Here is a 17,571-nt window from a genome sequence, read left to right on the forward strand (position 1 = left end):
ATACATATACGCACATGGCAGGATGGGGCCATGGAAAGCTGAGGACTGGAACGATACCTGGAGCTCCAACTCTATCTCTAAACCTTAGTTTCTGGGTGACTTTGGACAGTGACTCTGATCATAGTCTCAGTTGCTAGCTGAGAAACAGGGTGGCAAGTGTCAATGTGAACTTGTTGATTTTCTGTGTGGTTTGAGGAGGAACATCAACAGAAGAGGGGTTTCCGAAGCTTGTGTGACAGTCTGGGTGGGTCCCAGGTGTGCAGCCCAGGGAGAAACACCAGGAGTCACTGCAGTTCCCATCCTGGCCTGGAAGCTGGCCAGGTGTGGGGCTCCCCAGCTGATGGGAGAAGCACACCAGGCTGGGCTATCTGGCCTTTGATTCTTCTGATTCTGTCCCTTGCAGGCCTCGAGCTGCTCAGAGCCCCAGTTGGAGCAGCCATGACCCGCTGCTAGACGTCCCTCAAGGCATTCAGACCACATAAACCTTCCCCCTGCGGTCCAGTGGCCTGTTGCTAGCATCTAAGTACTGGGCCCTGGCCTCCTCCGCCTGGAGGGCCCAGGATTCTGGGGCTGAGCCATCTTTTCGGCACAGTACCCGGGGTCCCCACCCCCCTGGCTCCCTGCCTCCTGGACCAGGCAGAAACAGCATCCACCATCACAGCCCCAGGCCTCAGCTCCTCAGACCTATGGTGAGGTGGCCAGTTGGAGTAGCTGTGGGGGGTGGTGGCAGTGTGAGAAGAGACCCCCACAGAGCCTGACGTGCACACAGCAGGAGACCTCGCATTAGCTAGACTCGTTCGAATTTCAGCTCTCCTGCTTATTGGCTGTGTGGCTTTGGGGAAGTCACTTAACCTCTCTGAATCTCCATTCTTGGTAGAAGTAATGATGGCAGCCACCTTCTTGGGGTTTTGCTAGGATAATGTAAGACCATTTGCTTAGTAAGGGCCATGAGTGTTATATACGTGCCCACTCTGGAGATTCAGAAACATCTGGCAACAGAGAAAGACCCTAGGAGCGATGTGCAGCCTGGCTGCTCATGTGGACTTCTCCCTCACCTGTCTCCCAGGTGTTTGAAGCAGAAGTCAGATGTTGTGCTCCCTCCGAGGCCCTGGCTACACCTGGCCACACAGACAGGGGCTAAATTCCAATGTTGTCTCCCTCTGGCTATGTCACTTCCCGTCTCTGGGTTTCTGGTGGGTGCTCAGCCACCTGCCTCTGCTTCTGGACTGGCTGCCCTGGGACCTTCTTATCTGGGGCCTCATTGTCTTCTGGGCACTTGAGAGCTCCCAGCCTTGTCTAACACTGGCCTCCTGGTGTGAACAGGTGGGGGCTTGGGGTGAATGGGGTCCCCAGTGGTGGAGGGGCGTATGCCCGACTCAGCATCCTGGCCAGGCCAGCCGGCCAGGGTTCTTCCCCTCCTTGTAGCTCAGCCCTGCTGAACAAGGCTGAGGGCCTGAGCACCTGCAGCCCTGACACTCAGGGTTAGATGGCCTCAGTGCCCACAGGGCCAGGCGGCACCATGGCCTCTGGCCTGCAGGTGCCTCGGCCTGGCACAAACAGGCCAGGCTGGAGCCAGCAGGGCCCTGGGGGAGGGAGTAGCCATCTGCTACCGGCCCATCTGTGGGCTGAACGTGGGCTATGGGTCTGAAAGCAGTGTGTCCGGCTGCAGGTGTCATGCCGTGGGACATGCATGAGACAGCTTGGTGTGTATACATATGTGCGTGTGTGTGACAAGCCCACCAAGTGCTCCCCTGAATGGGCCAAGGACAGTGATGCTCTGAGTGTTTCCTGGATGCTGTCATTTAGAGCTGAGAAAGGCAGTGATGGGGAAGGCTGCTGGGATGGGTCAGTCACTGACCCCTCTGGGTACTGACCCGTGGACACCCTCCTAGTTACAGATGGAGGCTGTGGTGTATGGGCACTGAGAGTGGGTGCAGTGGGGTACAGGGTTCGAGCATCAGGATGGCGTCCTTGGGGCCAGGCTCTGCTCGAGTCCCGGGGGGTGAGGCAGCAGTGAACCACACAGCAAACTCGTGATGCTCAGGAGGCCAGTGGTCTCACAGTGGGATCAGTGGGTGAGTGCGACCCCAGACCTGTCCTTCCCATTACTGTTACTACTGTTATGGGGTCCAAAGGCGGTGCTTTGGGGTTACCATGAGGACCTGGGTGAGGGGTTACAGTCTCCCACATGTTCAGGAAGCTGCTCCTGGGCATGGAGGCCAGGGACTGAGGGAGGTGAGGCAGCCCCATTCACCCCAGGCTGAGAGTGTAAGGGACTGTCCTGAGGAGCAATGCACAGGCTGTGAGCTGCCGCGAGTGAGTGAGGAGCCTGTACCTGAGAGCTGAGGGGCCCTGGACTCCATTCATGCAGGCCTCGCAGGTGCCAGGAGAGATCGGCTTTGAGCAGAGGACAGCCAGGCTCCCCCACTGCCTCTAGACCGGAGTGGGGGCCGGAGCACAAAGGCTGGCAAAGCGGCTGCCATGCTGGTCTGGGTGGGTGATGATGGGGACTTCTCCCACGGCAGTGGGAGAAGAGATAGGATCATAAATACACTTTGGAAGTGGAGCCTTTGGTAGGGGGGAGCTCAGATAGACTGAGGATGAAGGCTTTTGGCCAGAGCTCCTGGGAGACTCCAGGTCTGTTTTCCAAGCCAAGAAGGAGGGTGAGGGGCTGGCTGAGGAGGGAAGATGGAGAGCTCAGTGGGGGTGAGTCAGGGTGAAGGCCGCCAGCCATGGCCAAGGGCCCCAGGTGGGGGCAGAAGTCTGGGTCGGGGTGGCGGGCTCTGCCAACCCCTCTGTCTTCTCTGTTGCAGGAGCCGCCCCCAATGGAGCCGGCCTGGGGGCGAGCCAGTGCCCCCCCCATCCCCAGGATGACCTCGGTTGGCAGGGCCAACCCCTATAATATCGTGTCATCGGAGGAGGATGGGATGCACCTGGTCACCATGTTGGGGGCCAACGGCTTCCGCAACGGCAAGGTGCACACGCGGTGCCAGTGCCAGAACCGCTTTGTCAAGAAGAACGGCCAGTGCAACATCGAGTTCGCCAACATGGATGAGAAGTCGCAGCGCTACCTGACCGACATGTTCACCACCTGCGTGGACATCAGCTGGAGCTACATGCTGCTCATCTTCTCGCTGGCCTTCCTCGCCTCCTGGCTCCTGTTTGGTGTCATCTTTTGGGTCATCGCCATGGCGCACGGCAATCTGGAGTCGGCCAAGGCCCGTGGCCTCACGCCCTGCGTGATGCAGGTGCATGGCTTCATGGCTGCCTTCCTCTTCTCCATTAAGGCACAGGCTACCATCAGCTACGGGCTGCGCTGTGTGATGGAGGTATGCCTGGTGGCCGTGTTCATGGTGGTGGCACAGTCCATCGTGGGCTGCATCATCGACTCCTTCATGATCGGCTGCCATCATGGCCAAGATGGCTCGGTCCAAGAAGTGGGCGCAGATGTTGCTGTTCAGCTACAGTGAGGTGGTGGCCCTGCGCGACTGCAAGCTCTGCCTCATGTGGTGCATGGGCAACCTGAGCAAGAGCCACATCGTGGAGACACACGTGCGGGCCCAGCTCATCAAGCCGCAGGTCACCGAGGAGGGTGAGTACATCCCCCTGGACCAGATAGACATCGATGTCGGCTTCGACAAGGGCCTCGACCGCATCTTCCTCGTGTCCCCCATCACCATCCTGCATGAGATTGACGAGGCCAGCCCGCTGTTTGGCATCAGCTGGCAGGACTTGGAGACGGATGACTTCGAGATCGTGGTCATCCTGGAGGGCATGGTGGAGGCCACGGCCATGACCATGCAGGCCTGCAGCTCATATCTAGCCAGTGAGATCCTGTGGGGCCACCGCTTCAAGCATGTCCTCTTCGAGGAGAAGAACCAGTACAAGATCAACTACTCCCACTTCCATAAGATCTACGAGGTGCCCTCCACACCCCGCTGCAGCACCAAAGACCTGGTGGAGAACCAATTCTGCTGCCCAGTGCCAACTCCTTCTGTTCCGAGAATGAGCTGGCTTTCCTGAGCCGCAATGAGGAGGACGAGGCAGGTGGAGACCAGGATGGCTGTAGCCCCCAGGCCCAGCATGACTTTGACAGACCTCAGGCTGGTGGTGGTAGCCTCGAGCAGCGGCCTTACAGATGGGAGTCAGAGATCTGAGCCACCATGGGCCAAGGTGCAGCATCCCCTCGACCAGGGAAAGGCCCGGTGTCGCTCGAGGGCCCTGGGTTTGAGCAGAACCGGCCAGGTGCCCCGGTTGCAGACTCAGTAGCGTTTTAGATGCTTTATGATTCTTCACAGTGGCCTGGGAAGGTTGGCGGGAGAATGCGCGACCAAAGCAGGCAGCCGCTGGCCTCAGAGACTGGAGCAGGTGCAGGGAGGTAGCCTCTTGGGGTCCAGGCCAGGAGCCAGAGGCTTCTGTCTGAGGCTAGAACTTTGGCCTGCTCAGAGGTGGCTCAGTGGCCATCCAGCCTCTGTGGGTGAAGGCTGGCAGGCTGCAAGGCACCTCGCTGGTTTTTAACTTGGGGAGAAACACTGGTTTTGGCTTTCTCAACCATAGCTTGAGTAAGACTGTTTACAAAAAAAAAAAAAAGAAAGAAAGAAAGAAATTAACACGTGATTGACAAAAAAAAATTAATTTCTGGGGATTATAAAAATGGTCAGTGAGAATTCCATTGGTCTGCCGAGATACGGGTTTTAGATGGGGGCTCCACGAGTTTCCCTGAGGCTGGACGGGCCTGTCCTCCATGAAGGCCAAGTGTGTGCCGAGGGGCGCTGTCTGCACAAGCACAAGAGAGGGGCTCATCTGTGGTTCCTTCTGCTCACGGGCGGATTAGATGATGTTTGTGATGGGAAAACCAAGACCATCTTAATGATCATGATAAAAGCTTCCCAGAGTCATAGGGGTAGGGGCTAGGGAAAAAAACTAGTTTGTGCTTTTTGAGTTTGACTTTTGTACCTTAGAGGTGCGTCTCAGGGATGGATATGGGACCTGACTGCCATGGAGGGTCTGCTCTCCCCACCCCCACTAGATTTTCCTGTTTTACTTCTCACTTTTTCTGCCTGATAGCCTCCACCCTTTCCGCAGTGAGGGATGCTTGGAAAATGTTGGAGTAGATGGCTCCGTGGGAAGGGAGGGCAGGTTCCCAGATGCCCAGGAAGCAGACTGGCCCTATTCCCACAGGACCCCAGTGTGAGTCGTGCCTTAGAGACCCAGGTGGGGCAGCCTCGGTTGTTTCTGTTTTTCTTGGACTCGCCTGTCCTCCCAGCTGCCCCCGATTCCACCACGAAGTCCTCACCAGCCTGTGTGTCTGCAGAGGTGGGCCATCTTGGTCTGCTCTCCGCACCTGGGGCAGCCTAGGTGAGTGTAGGGGCGTCCCAGCCAGGCTGTCCCCACTGAAGGGTGAAGGAATGATCTTAGAAGAGGTGTGCAGTTGTCAGCCAAGATGACTGGAAGTGGTGCTTGCATCCTGGCAGCCTCATCAGGAAGAAGTTTGCAGCTATTGGCTCTGCTGGCCGGGAAGCAGGCCCCTGGCCCAAGGGCTGCCCAGCGTGGGCTTGTTCTTGGTAGAGGACACAGCTGGCGGGGATGGAGCAGGCCAGGCCCTTCCCAGGACAGCTAAGAATTTTGTCCTCTCGAATGACCAGGCCTGTAAGGAAGTCCTTAATTAGAAAGCCCATATGTGTCTCCCCAGCCTGCCAGCCTCGGCCACCTCAACCCGTGCCCTCAAGACAGCTAGGCACCCAGGACCCTGGCCCAAGTGGGGAAACTGAGGCAGACTGCAAGGTCACGCAGTCTGTGGGTGGGACTTGGGAGGCCGGGAGAGGCCAGGGACCTGGGTTGAGGGTTCTTGCCTCTCACCTCCTCTTCTACCCAACCCCAGGGTAGCTGGAGACCTGGCCTGAGGTCGGAGGCCTTGGAGGATCTGGGCATGAGCTATTGGTTCCCACCCATAGACACCCCAGGTCCATGCCCTGAGGGATGCCTGACTCCCAGCATTCTGCCCTAGACTCAGGCCCCAGCTTCATTTCCCGCTGGGGTGCTTCAGGCCGCGGAGGTAGCTCTTTCCTCTCAGGATCTGCTGGAGGGTCCTCAGCTCCTTCCCAGCCCAGGGCCTGGCTTCCAGCCCTGAGCCTGGCTGGCTTTCTCCATTTCAGCTCTGGGGGGCAAGGGTAGAGTTAATATGGGAGGGCTTACCTGCCTGCCCCCTCCCAGACCGTCAGGCTGAACGGGGGAGGGATGAGATGGCCTCAGTCACTTGTGGCTGGCACAGGGGCCTGTGTTCTGCTCTGGCTGGCTGCAGGAGAGCCTTACAGGGCTGGGTGGGGCAGGCTTCCACTGCTGCCATCTGGAGCAGAGCCCAGAGCTTCTGGTTCCCCCAAGGCTCCTGTCACCTCAGTGGCTTGGTGCACCTCCTCTCAGGCCTGTCCCCCTCCCAGGCCCATGCTGGATGGTTCAGCCCCAGACCCTGCAGGAGAGCAGCCCTGAGCTGCCTTTCATCTCTCGCCAAAGGCAGATGCTGCGTTTTCAAACTCTTCTGTCCCCTTTTTTTTTCCTTCCCTGTATTTATTTATTTATTTATTGCTTGTGCTAAAGACCAAAATAGTCTCCCTCTTTAGTGCACTTGAAATGGGAGGGTGGATGGGAGAAGCTGTGTGTGTGCAGAGCAAGGATTCCGTTGTCCCTGGGGAGTGTGTGCTGGAGGGTGTGTGTGTGTGCCCTCGTATGTGTGAGTGTGTTGTGTGTGTGCGTGTGTGCATGCATGTGTGTGTGTGGAGAGCACCAACCCTCTGAGTGTGCCACATGCCATGTGTGGTGCATATGCCAAGCACAGGTGAATGGGGAGCATTTCTGCATCTGAGTATGTGTGTTGGGTGTGTGTGTGCATGTGCGTGTGAGTGTACATGGTGTCTGGTCTGTGTGCTGTGCAGGTGTGTGTAGCCATATACTCCCACCCTCACCCCTGCAGGCACTGGGATTTCCAAGAAGTTTCTCTACAGCCAGAACCAGGAAGTGTGGAGGTGGGAGTGGGCCAAGAACGTGGCCTCTGGTGCCCTCCTTCCTGACACACTGAGCTGCTTATATGGGAAAGGGGCTGTGCTGGCATGTGTGTGTGTGTGTGTGTGTGTGTGTGAGCACCAAGTGTGTGGCATCACATGCACCATCATCTCATCTCTGTACAAGCATATGTGTGCAATTACAGCTTTGCCTGAGTACAGGAACATGTGGACCCACAGTTCGTGGGAGTGCTGTGCACGTGTGTGTCCATGAGGATCTCCCTGTGTGTGTGAGTCTGGGCTGACGACATATACGCGGTATGTATGTGTGTATAGGTACACACACGCATAGTTCTCTGTGTATTTGCCCAAAGGGGCATGTGTATGAGTGTGTGTTTTATATGCAGGTTTGGTGTACTGTTCGCCAGGCTATGGGGCCAGGCACACAGGGTGCAGGACGGACACCAGCTGTGACCATGGGCACAGCTGAACCCAGCAGTCCCGCTGGCCCTGTGCCCTGATTATGTTCACATGGGAATGTGTGGAATGTATGTGCTGCCATGAGGCTTTTGTGCACGTGGACACGAGGTCCTATCTGCTTGTGCAGGTGAGTGCTGCGTACGGACGGTGTCTGCTCGTGTGTGTGTCCCCGTGAACACACAGGTTCATGTGGTGCATTTGGGTGGCAGTGGCGCCCGGCTCCATGCACAGGGCTGGTGGTGCCTCCTGGAGGCTGTACGCATGGGCGTGTGGGAGTGCGTGCAGGTCCCCCAGGAGTGTGTGCACATGAACGTCTGTGGAAGCGGTGTGTCCGCGTGTACTCCTGTGCGTGCTGCTTGGGACATGGTGGCTGCCCCCCCCCTTGCCCTGCTGGTGCTGTGCCCCCCTGTCCCTGCCTGCCTGAGGGTCCCGGCAGGGTCCAGGGGGCGGGATCGGGGACCTGATGGGAAGGAGGTCCCTGCACGGGGTGTCTGCCCTGCGTGAGGTCATAGAGTGTCAAATCTATTTTAAATGGTGAAACTGGAGAATTTTCATGTTATTTTCAATACATAGCAGTATGTAAAGACATAGGCCATGAGATTAGACCACATTAAATGCATTTTGATCTCTTTGAGTGCCACCGTGTGGAGATGTGTTTGAAAATCCATGCCTGGCATTCTTGGGCTGGGTCAGCCCACTGTGACCCTGGGCCTGGGGGTCCAGGATGGGGGTGGGTCCGGCGGGAGTGCTGGGAGAGAGGATAGACCCCCGCCCACTTGCAGACCCCAGCACGCTCTTCCAGCTGGGACATGCGCCCACGTGCCCCTGTGACCGCACACCCTCTCCCGCACAGGCCCTAGAGTGCGCCTTCCCACCTCCTCATGCTGGATGTGATACTTCCCCAGCTGTGTGACCTTGGACCACTTCCCTGTCCTCCCTGGGCCCACACGCCCCCCTTTCACTTCCTTCTGCTGAGATTCAGGGCACGCGTCCACATGCGGCTGTCTGCTGCGTGTGGGAGAGTGGTCGCTCTTTCTGAGGACTCCATCGTGGGAGAACCCAGCCAGCAGCCCTGGTTCTCACCACAGTGACAGGACAGAAAGCAGTGGTGGGCAGGCAGAGGGCCAGAGGACCCTCACTCCAGCCTGGCACGGTGACATGGAGTGATTGGAGTGGTGTTCTCCCTGGCGAGGCTGGGGTGAGGAGGGCCACAGGGCAGACAGGGGCCGCCGGTAGGGACAAGAGGACACGCAGGGAGGAAGACATGCAAGACCCATCAATGGGAAAGGAGGATTTTATCTCTACCAAGCTCTCAGTCTCTAGGGTGTCAGTGGCCTTCTGGCAGAGGCCCACAGGGAGAAAATTCTTTCCTTTGCCCCAGCTCGTTCCCTCACTGGAGAACTTCTCTGCATCAGTGAAGGACCCCAGGGAAGCTTCATTCTGTGGGATTCAGGGGATGATTCAGGATAAGGAGCTCAGGCAGAGGTGCCATGCAGGGATGAAGGACAGGAGGTCGGGAGGGGCTGGGGGCAGGTCACAAAGTCTTCTTGGAGGTTGTTCCTCCAGGTCGAACCTGGAGACAGGAAGACCCTAAAGGTGGTTGGCTTGATCTGGGGGTGGGGGTGGGGATCCCCGCTCCTAGTCCTAGAGCCCTCCTAGATACCCCAGTACTGGAGTCTAAGCCAGTTGGGGCCAATGAGCTATGGCCTCCCCAGTCCCCCAAGCACTAGCTCCTGCAGACAGATGTGGGGCCCCAGTCAGCACAGGATAAATGTCTATGACTCCAATCAGGTGGCACTGGAGTTCAGCAGTCTTGAGGTACCCGTTGTCCTGCCTGTGACCCTCAGTCAGACCCCAGGTCACTCTTTTGCTTGGTGACCTGTACTGAATTTCTTTTCCCCTGTGCTCTCAGTCTCCCTGTCTATTAAAAAAAAGGGGGGGGGGGTATTCATAAGATATGCTAGCTCGCACCCTTGTGGCAAGAATGAGAAGGAGCAAGAAAGGACTCAGCAGCAACCTATCACATACTGGGCCAGAGCCCTAGAGGTGGGGTGGGCGCCCAAGAAGGCAGCTCCTGGTTGCAACACCAGCGTGGGTGCAGTGAGCCCATGGTTTACCTTGCGCTTTCCTGCCTCCCTGAGGATGAGATGATTCCAACTCGGAATCTGCTTTAAGAAAGGTAGAAAGGGGGTAGGGGTGGAGAACTTGGTGATGAGCATTTGTCGAGCACTCCCTGAGTTCACATGGGAGGTCCCCGAAGGACCGGGGACCTGTTTTAGAGGAAGTCAGCCCAGGGATACTAAGAGACTTTCCAGGGAGGTGAGCTATCATATCGGATCCGATCCAGGCATGGGTCACCAAGCGCTCCTTCATTTGGTGCCACTACCCTCATAGGCACTGAACTGCTCTGGGCCCTCTTCTGCTCCCCAGTGGCCAGTGTTGGGCTTAGCTTCTCAGCCAGTGGAGGGATGATAGCCCTGCCAGAGGGTCTGCCCTGGACTCAGTTTATCCTTTCAAAAGTTCATCTCCTGCAGTGGAGGGACTCAGTGACTCGGAAGGGAATCTGGGTTTCCCCTCAGTGTGGAGGCACTAAGATCAGAGCTGTCTGCAACTCAGGAATAGTGGGGGGCTTCAAAGAGTATACCCCATCATACTACGGCCCACCATCCACCCAGCACCAGGGTGGTCTTAAAGTTAGAATCAGGCCATGTAACCCCACTGCCTGCAGCCCTCCCTGGCTTTCTGCTTCACTGAAAATAAACCCGACTGCTTTTCCAGCCCCTGAAGTCCTTTTCCACTTTGGCCTGACCTCACCCAGCTAATCCTCTTCTCCCTTTCCCCCTGCCCTTCTGCTCGAGGCACCTCACCTCCTTATAGTGCTTTGAGAACACTACACTTTCCTCTTTGCCCCAGGACCTTTGCATATGTTATTCCTCTGCCCAGAGCATGTCCCCTTCAGTTCTACCTCCTCCTTGTTCCAGCCTAAGCCTTCCCTGTCCCAGGGTAAGGTAATCTGTGAAGGCAGAGATTGTCATCTCTTTCACTCGCTGCTGGGTCTCCCTCCAGTGCAGGCTGTGGTATGTGATTAATGTGTATTTGCCTCATGGATGGTTGGGAGGATGGAGTACAGGTCCAGTGGGCCTCCTCTGCAGAGGGGTCCACGGGTCTCACCAACCTACAGCCCTCACTTCTTCCCACTGACCCAGCTTGGCCAGAGCCGACTGTGCCAAGCAATGGCAGTATGGAGCAATCCCTGAGTGGTAAAAGGACACATGCAGGGTGCCACGGGAGGAAAAGCAGGGGAGACCTGATTAGGGGAACCAAGATGGGTCCCCCAATGAAGTGACATTTCTTCTGAGATCTAAGGGATGAGTCATACTTTTCCAAGTTTGTGAGGAGTTCCCAGGGAAAGAGGCTGACACAAGCCAAGGCCCTGGGGTGGGAGAGAGCACAAGAAGGAAAAGGAAACAGCTTGCTGGGGGTGGGTTGTGGGGAGGGGCAGGGAAGACCATGGTGGGGCCCAGCCCCCTTTCCTGGTACTCAGCAGCTCTCAGGCTGCCTCACAGCCTCACTGCATCTCCCTTCTGGAATGTCAGCCTCTAGAGAGCAAGCACCATTGTTCTCCCTGGTTCACAGCTGTGCCCAGCGCCCAGAGCATCGAGCTCAGGCACCCAGTAGGCGCTCAGTCAGTCGAGTAGTGCTCAGTCAACCTGTGGCTCTCCCGCAGCTGTGAAAGGACCCATAGTTCAGCAGTCAGCAGGGAGGCTGTCAGCCGTATCCCTGCAGCAGCAGATCTCCAGCCTTGAGGTGTAAGGACCCGCAGCACCCAGGCTTTTATAGCCTTCTGTGCTATAAAAACAAATTTTATCAAGTAAAATTTTGAAATGCACAAGATAAAACACATAAGGTTGCATTGGAAACCCATTTCCTCGACACATAATCATCACTGTAGGAGTGAATACATACGTAGTCTGCTAGCAGCTGTTTCCTCCCCAACCGCCTCTGACCGAGAACACCCCAACCAATGCCCAGGGGGCTTCCCTGCTGCCATCTTCTCTGGGGGCTGAGCTCCCAGCAGCAGCACCAAGGGTGGGGCAATGCGCCCCATTCCGAGGGTGGTGCAACGGCAGCCCTTGGTTGCCTCCATCATAAAAGAAAGGGAAGGCTTTCTCTTCAAGGTCAAGCAACGAGGAAATGTAAAGTCTTTGCATCCAATTGCACGCAGCCATTTAATTCACAGGCCTTGAGGGCAGGGAGGCCCCGGCTCAGAGCCCTGCAGTTTCTGTTTGGGGACCGGCTTGCTGCTGGGAGGCAGGGAAGGCAAATTCTGTCTGCAAAGAATGTGCGAGTAAATATTTCAGAAATGTGCAGGCCATGAGGTCTCTGTCGAAGCTGCTGGCGTTGTGGCCATGGGACAAAAGCTGCCAGAGACGGCCTATACACTAGTGGCTTCCAATAAAATCCATTAGCTATTAGGGAGTGTGTTCCAATAAAACCTCATTTATGGACACTGACATTTGAATTTCATAGAATTTTCCCATAGCATGACATATGACTCCTCTTTCGATTCCTTCCCCCGTCCTTAAGAAATGCAGTAACCAGTCTCAGCTGGAGGGCCTGCCAAAGGCAGGCAGTGGGCTGCAAGCGGCGGGTGCATCAGAAGCCTCCCCTTCTGCCGTGGCAGGCCTGGGACAGGCCGGACACTTCTCCAACAAGTTCCCAGCTGGTGCTCTGCTACTGTGGGGACCCCACTCTGAGAATGGCTCTTCCTTACACGGGGAGATCCTTGTAGTGACAGGGAGATAGAGCCCCAGAGGTCTGGGAGTGAAACTCCTACCCTGGGCTGTCATCCCCCTTCCAGGCGGGGATTTGTGGGCCTGGGGTTCCCTACAGAGATGCCCGTCGGTGATGCAGGAGAGGAAACATCTTCTTCCTTCTGTCCTCTTAGGTTCTCTATCTGCTGCTCTGCAGGTGAGATGGACAAGAGACGAGTACAGAGAGCAAAGCAGACAGGAGTTTGTTAACCCACGTGTCAGACACACATGGGGAAGTCAGGGTCAAGGAGCTCAAAAGGACACTGACACAGCACCCCAGAAATGTGGTGCAGATGAGGAACGGAGTTCAAGGAGCAGAAGAGTGAGCCAGAAGCCTGTCTTGTGGCTCAAGCCAAATTTTTGATGCCCCTTTTCCTCTCCTCATGCCCTGCTCTTGCATCACACTCTTACCTTTTTCACCTCTACAACGTGTTTAGTCCAAATCTGTTTCTCTGTCCCGCTGCTGCTGCCTGCTCCAGGCCTCCATCATTGCTTCTTGGATGACTGCTGGTGTCCTCTCTGGTCCCCAGGCCCCTCCTGCTCCTCTTCACCTGGGCAAGGTGTTTGAGTCCCCTGGCTCTGGGTCTAGGGCCACGGGGCTCCCTGACCCCCATGGGTCCCCTGAGGCACGTGGGTAGGAGGTTCCGGCAGGCAGAGAGTTTGGCTGGACAAAAAGGAGCAGATCAGTGACCTGGCGCCTGGTTCCATCCTCCCCGACCCTACCAGCTGCAACCCCTCCTTGGGCCCTATCTGCAGTCTCACTTCAAGCAGCAATGCTTTCTTATGCTGTAGAGAGTTGGGCCAGCCCAGGGGCTGGAGAGCTCTTTCTTTGCCTTCCTGGATCAATGCTGAGATCATTGCTAAGGCCTGAGGCCATTCTCGCTTCCAGCAGAGGCTTGGTACCGAGGCTGAGCTGGAACTCCCAGAGGGCAGCTCTGGGCTGGGGCCAGCCCCTAGGCCAGCTTCTGCAACAGTGCAGTTGCACAAGTGGTACCCGACACAAACACAGCGCTGCCGTTCCCAACTGAGATAGACGCGCAGTCTCTGAGGCCTGTGGCCTCTCCTTGCTGCCTCAGGGCTCCGGAGGGAGCTGCCCATGGACTCAATGGGGTGAGAACCACAGCACACGCAGACCATGTAGTACAGGATGGGGGGAAATGGGGGGCAGAATGGGGGCTGATTCTGCAGGTGCCAACAATTTGGGAACTCAGTGATGAGCTAGAACATGTTTGAAAGGTGGTACAACCTCCTACCAACACACAGACACACAGATGTGTGCACACACTAGGCGCACACACACACACACACACGCATATAAGTGTGATGGAATATTACACAGCCATGAACAAGAACAGCCTCCTGATGCATGGAACAGTGTGGACAAGCCTCAGTTACAATGTCGATTGAAAGGATCCAGACACAAAAGGACACATGTTTTTGAAGTCCATCCATATGAAATTCTAGACTAGGCATTAATCTGTAGTGCTAGACATTAGGACCCTGGTTGCCTGCGGGAGCAGGTGGGCCACTGACTGATTTTCCTGTTGGAGCAGGTGGCTGGAGCTGGACTCGGGGGATAGGCAGTTCCTGCATCAGGAGGAAGGGTCTGACAAGGGGAGATTCCATGTCCATGTGTCCTGCTCAGCAGAGGGTGGGTTTCACAGTTAAAGTTTGGGGTGAATGATTTGCTGAAGGTCACACTGTCCTGCCCTTGTTGCTTGCCACTGCGGGCAGCTGTCACCCTGGGGGCCGAGCCTGCAAGGGTCAGGCAGAGAGAGGCCAGGAGGCTGGTGGATGGGCTGGGGCTGTGCTGGCTGCTGGTGGGGGACCGAGAGCTGGTGGTCAGAAGGGTGAGTTTGGAGTGACCTGGTGTGGTGAGCCCCCCACTGAGACAGGTGTGAGGGAAGGGACACATGACACTCAAGACCCTCACTGTTCAGAGACACGGACAGTCTACTTACCATGAGCTCTGGGCCTCCCAGGAACGACTCCGCACAAACAGGTGTCCCTGCCCCCCCCCCCACCCCTCAGAATGAGGCCCACTTGCCCTGTCCCCATGGAAAAACAGCTGGGCTCAGCCACTGGGACCTGATGGGCAAGTGATGAAAGGTGCATTAGTGAACTCTGCTAAACAGTCTTGTTTGGGGTTGGTGGGGGTGGCGGTTAGTGAGCCCAGCTCCTCCCAGGGAGAGGACCTAGGGTCCCAGTTATGAGACAAGTGCTCCAAATAGCCACGAGGCCCCAGCCCATGCAGTTCCAGCCACAGAGGTTGAACTGGGCTGGGGTCATTTCTTGAACCTCCTGTTACCCTGCCCCTTGTCCGCCCAGCCAGGAGGCCCCATGGAGCATGGGAAAGTTCAGGTGGCTTGAACCAGGACCCGTTCAGAGGCAGGGACCCTCAGTGTGGCTTTTGTTCATTCAGCGGATGAAGCTCCTTCCACATCTGTCCCAGGCAGTGATAAATGCCAAAAGGAGGCTGTAAACCAAGTGGGTGTCAGAGGTGAAGTGCAGCTGACAGCACCCTCAGCCCTTGGAGAGGTGACATTCACATTGGCCCTGAAAGCGCCCAGATAGTGTGAACAGGTTCTGAAGTCCAACTCCTGGGGTGTGAACCTGGCTTTACCCCTCCCTCTCAGTGTCCCCAGACCAGGAGCTCATTTCTCTGTGCCTCAGTTTTCTCTCTGTAAAATGGGGCTGATAATCACAAAGCCATATGAGGATGAAATAAGTAAGAACCAGCAGCCTGTAGAGTGGCCACGTAAGTCTGGGCGCACTCTGTCTCTCTCATCGTCTTTATCTGGTGACGAGCACCCATGGTGGGAGTGGCCTGGGCTGGTGATCCTGGGCTGGAGGAGCAGAAGGAAGGCAAGGGTGGCTGCAACAGTTAGCTCAAGGGACAGAGTTTGACCAGGAGGAGGGATGGGCTGGGGTGGGGTCCACTGACGGGGTCCAGTTAGGGTGGGAACAAGAAAGGCCCATGAAATGGCTTCTTCTCCAGAAGGTCACTCCACCTGCCAAGGAGGAAGTGGCACAGAGAGGCCAGGGCAGTGGCCTCTGGGAGGAGCAAGGAGGGGACTTGGGCCCAGGCTTAGGAGGCTGCATGGTGGTTGGGCTGAGGGGACCCGTGGGAACACTGAGGCAACGGCTGACCCTGTGGGTTTTGGTGTGAGCCTCCAGCTGGGTGGGGAGGAGCAGGCTTGGGCTGGAGGGATGGCATCTCTGGACACTTTGAGATGCCAACAAAGGGCACGGGGACTTTGGAAGGCAGTTTGGCACTTTCTTATAAAGCAAAACCTATATTTAGTATAAGATCGAGCCATTCCTCTTGTCACGCAGCCCGAGAGACATGAAGACTCATTTTCACACAAAAACCTGTAAGTGGACGATTATAAGAGCTTTATTCATGATTGCGCAAACCAGGAAGACACCCGGATGCCTCTCTCACCTGCACGTGAGTGCAACAGGTCCACACATCTTTAAGGAACACACCAAGACTTTTGTTTTTACCACGATATTTCTCAGCAATGAGATATCAGAGGACATGGCTAAATTATTCAAACCAGGGTGGAAAAAATAACAAAAACCCACTCAAAATTAATTTTACTAAAGATCCAATAGAGTCAGATTGAATCATATAAATGAGAATACAGAATGAATATCTTACTGAAATTACCAATTTTAAGCTTATTTTCTCCATGTATATTGCATTATGTACTAAATTCTGCATTCACAAAAATATATATAGTGTTCAGAGAGAATGATATTTGAAAGGGAAGTGATCAAAGTGTGTCTCAACAGTTATCACAATTGACAACTGCCACTGCTTCTTCACGCAAATGTGGGCAACAACTGGACATGTGTTAATTAGCTTTTAATGTGCAAAAATAGAGCTGTCATCTCAAATGTAATGTGAGATAGTTATGAACACATCTTAAAAATTTTAAGACTCCTGAATAGGAAGGAATAGACTGACCCATAGGAAAAAGGTCATTCGTGTTTCACTTTCTTTTTTTTTTTTTTTTTAAGATTTTATTTATTTGAGAGAGAAAGATTGAGAGAGCACACGAGAGAAGGGTGGAGGCGTACAGGGAGACAGAGAGGCATACTCCTCACCAAGCAGCGAGCCTGATGACTGTGGCTCGAGCCCAGGACACTGAGATCATGAACTGAGCCTAAGTCAGGTGTTTAAAAGACAGCCACCCAGGAGCCTCTTTAAACGGAGAAATTACAAAGAAGTGTTTCCTTTAATTAATTAATTTATTTATTTATTTTAGAGATTTTACTTATTTATTTGACACACAGAGATCACAAGTAGGCAGAGAGGCAGACAGAGACAGAGGGGGCAAAGCAAGCTCCCTGCTGAGCAGAGAGCCTGATGTGGGGCTCAATCCTGGGACTCTGAGATCATGACCTGAGCTGAAGGCAGAGGCTTAACCCACTGAGTCACCCAGGCGCCCCGAAGTGTTTCCTTTAAAATTAGCTAAGGGGCAATAACGTCTGTTTCCACCGATGTTATTTGCTATTGTGCTGGAATGTCGATGAATGTAAAGTTAGGAAATGAACAGGAGGAATCAAAGCTACAACAGTGATGCAAAAACACGTTAGGTCCTTTTTTATTTCCGGCTTGTTCACTCGAGGTCATGTCTGAAATGTAGCAATAGCTTATTTCCCCATTACTCTGCACTGTGCTAATATGTCAAATGATGATAATATGTCCTCTATTACTGATATAAAATTGCTTTGTGTCTGCCTTTTCTAGCTTTTAACTATTTGCACAACTTTCAGCGGACATGAGCAGTAATCTCTGTTGGTCTATATCATAGGAGGTGTGCTGTGTATGTTTAGACTTCAAGATCCTGCCTTTTCCACTTCTGTGAGGTTTCAGAAGTACTGAAATATTGGTAAGGAAAATCCTAGATTTCAGTACCGGGAACTGTAGATTCCCCTGCTCACACAACGTATCTGAGCTATCACTTTGCAAGGACCCTACAAAGTATCCGCAGATGGTTGGATGAGTTTCCAGTCCTCCTGCAGGACCGCTCTAGGTGTGGACAGCATGTAGCCCACAGAGGAGCCTCAGGCCAAGCGCACAGCTGCCACAGGTGGTCCTCAGCAGCTGGGCGGGTTCCGTCCTGCTGTGACCGGCCTCAGCTGGGGAGTCCGTGCAAGGATACCCCTTGCCATGGGAGGGTGGGCTCATGGTAACCCTGAAGCCCCGGATGGAAGGCAGGGACACTGGGGGATTTCTGAAACACAAGAGACATACATCATACTGCTCTAAG

General features: G+C 55.0%; 1 pseudogene; it reads left to right on the plus strand.

Moving 5' to 3' along the window:
- Positions 1-438: 438 nt before the first annotated feature.
- Positions 439-4,157, plus strand: LOC116862943 (annotated as a pseudogene).
- Positions 4,158-17,571: the final 13,414 nt, after the last annotated feature.

The sequence above is a fragment of the Lontra canadensis genome, unplaced genomic scaffold (assembly GCF_010015895.1).
Source record: "Lontra canadensis isolate GAN:19392208 unplaced genomic scaffold, GSC_riverotter_1.0 scaffold402, whole genome shotgun sequence".
Classification (NCBI taxonomy): Eukaryota; Metazoa; Chordata; class Mammalia; order Carnivora; family Mustelidae; genus Lontra; species Lontra canadensis.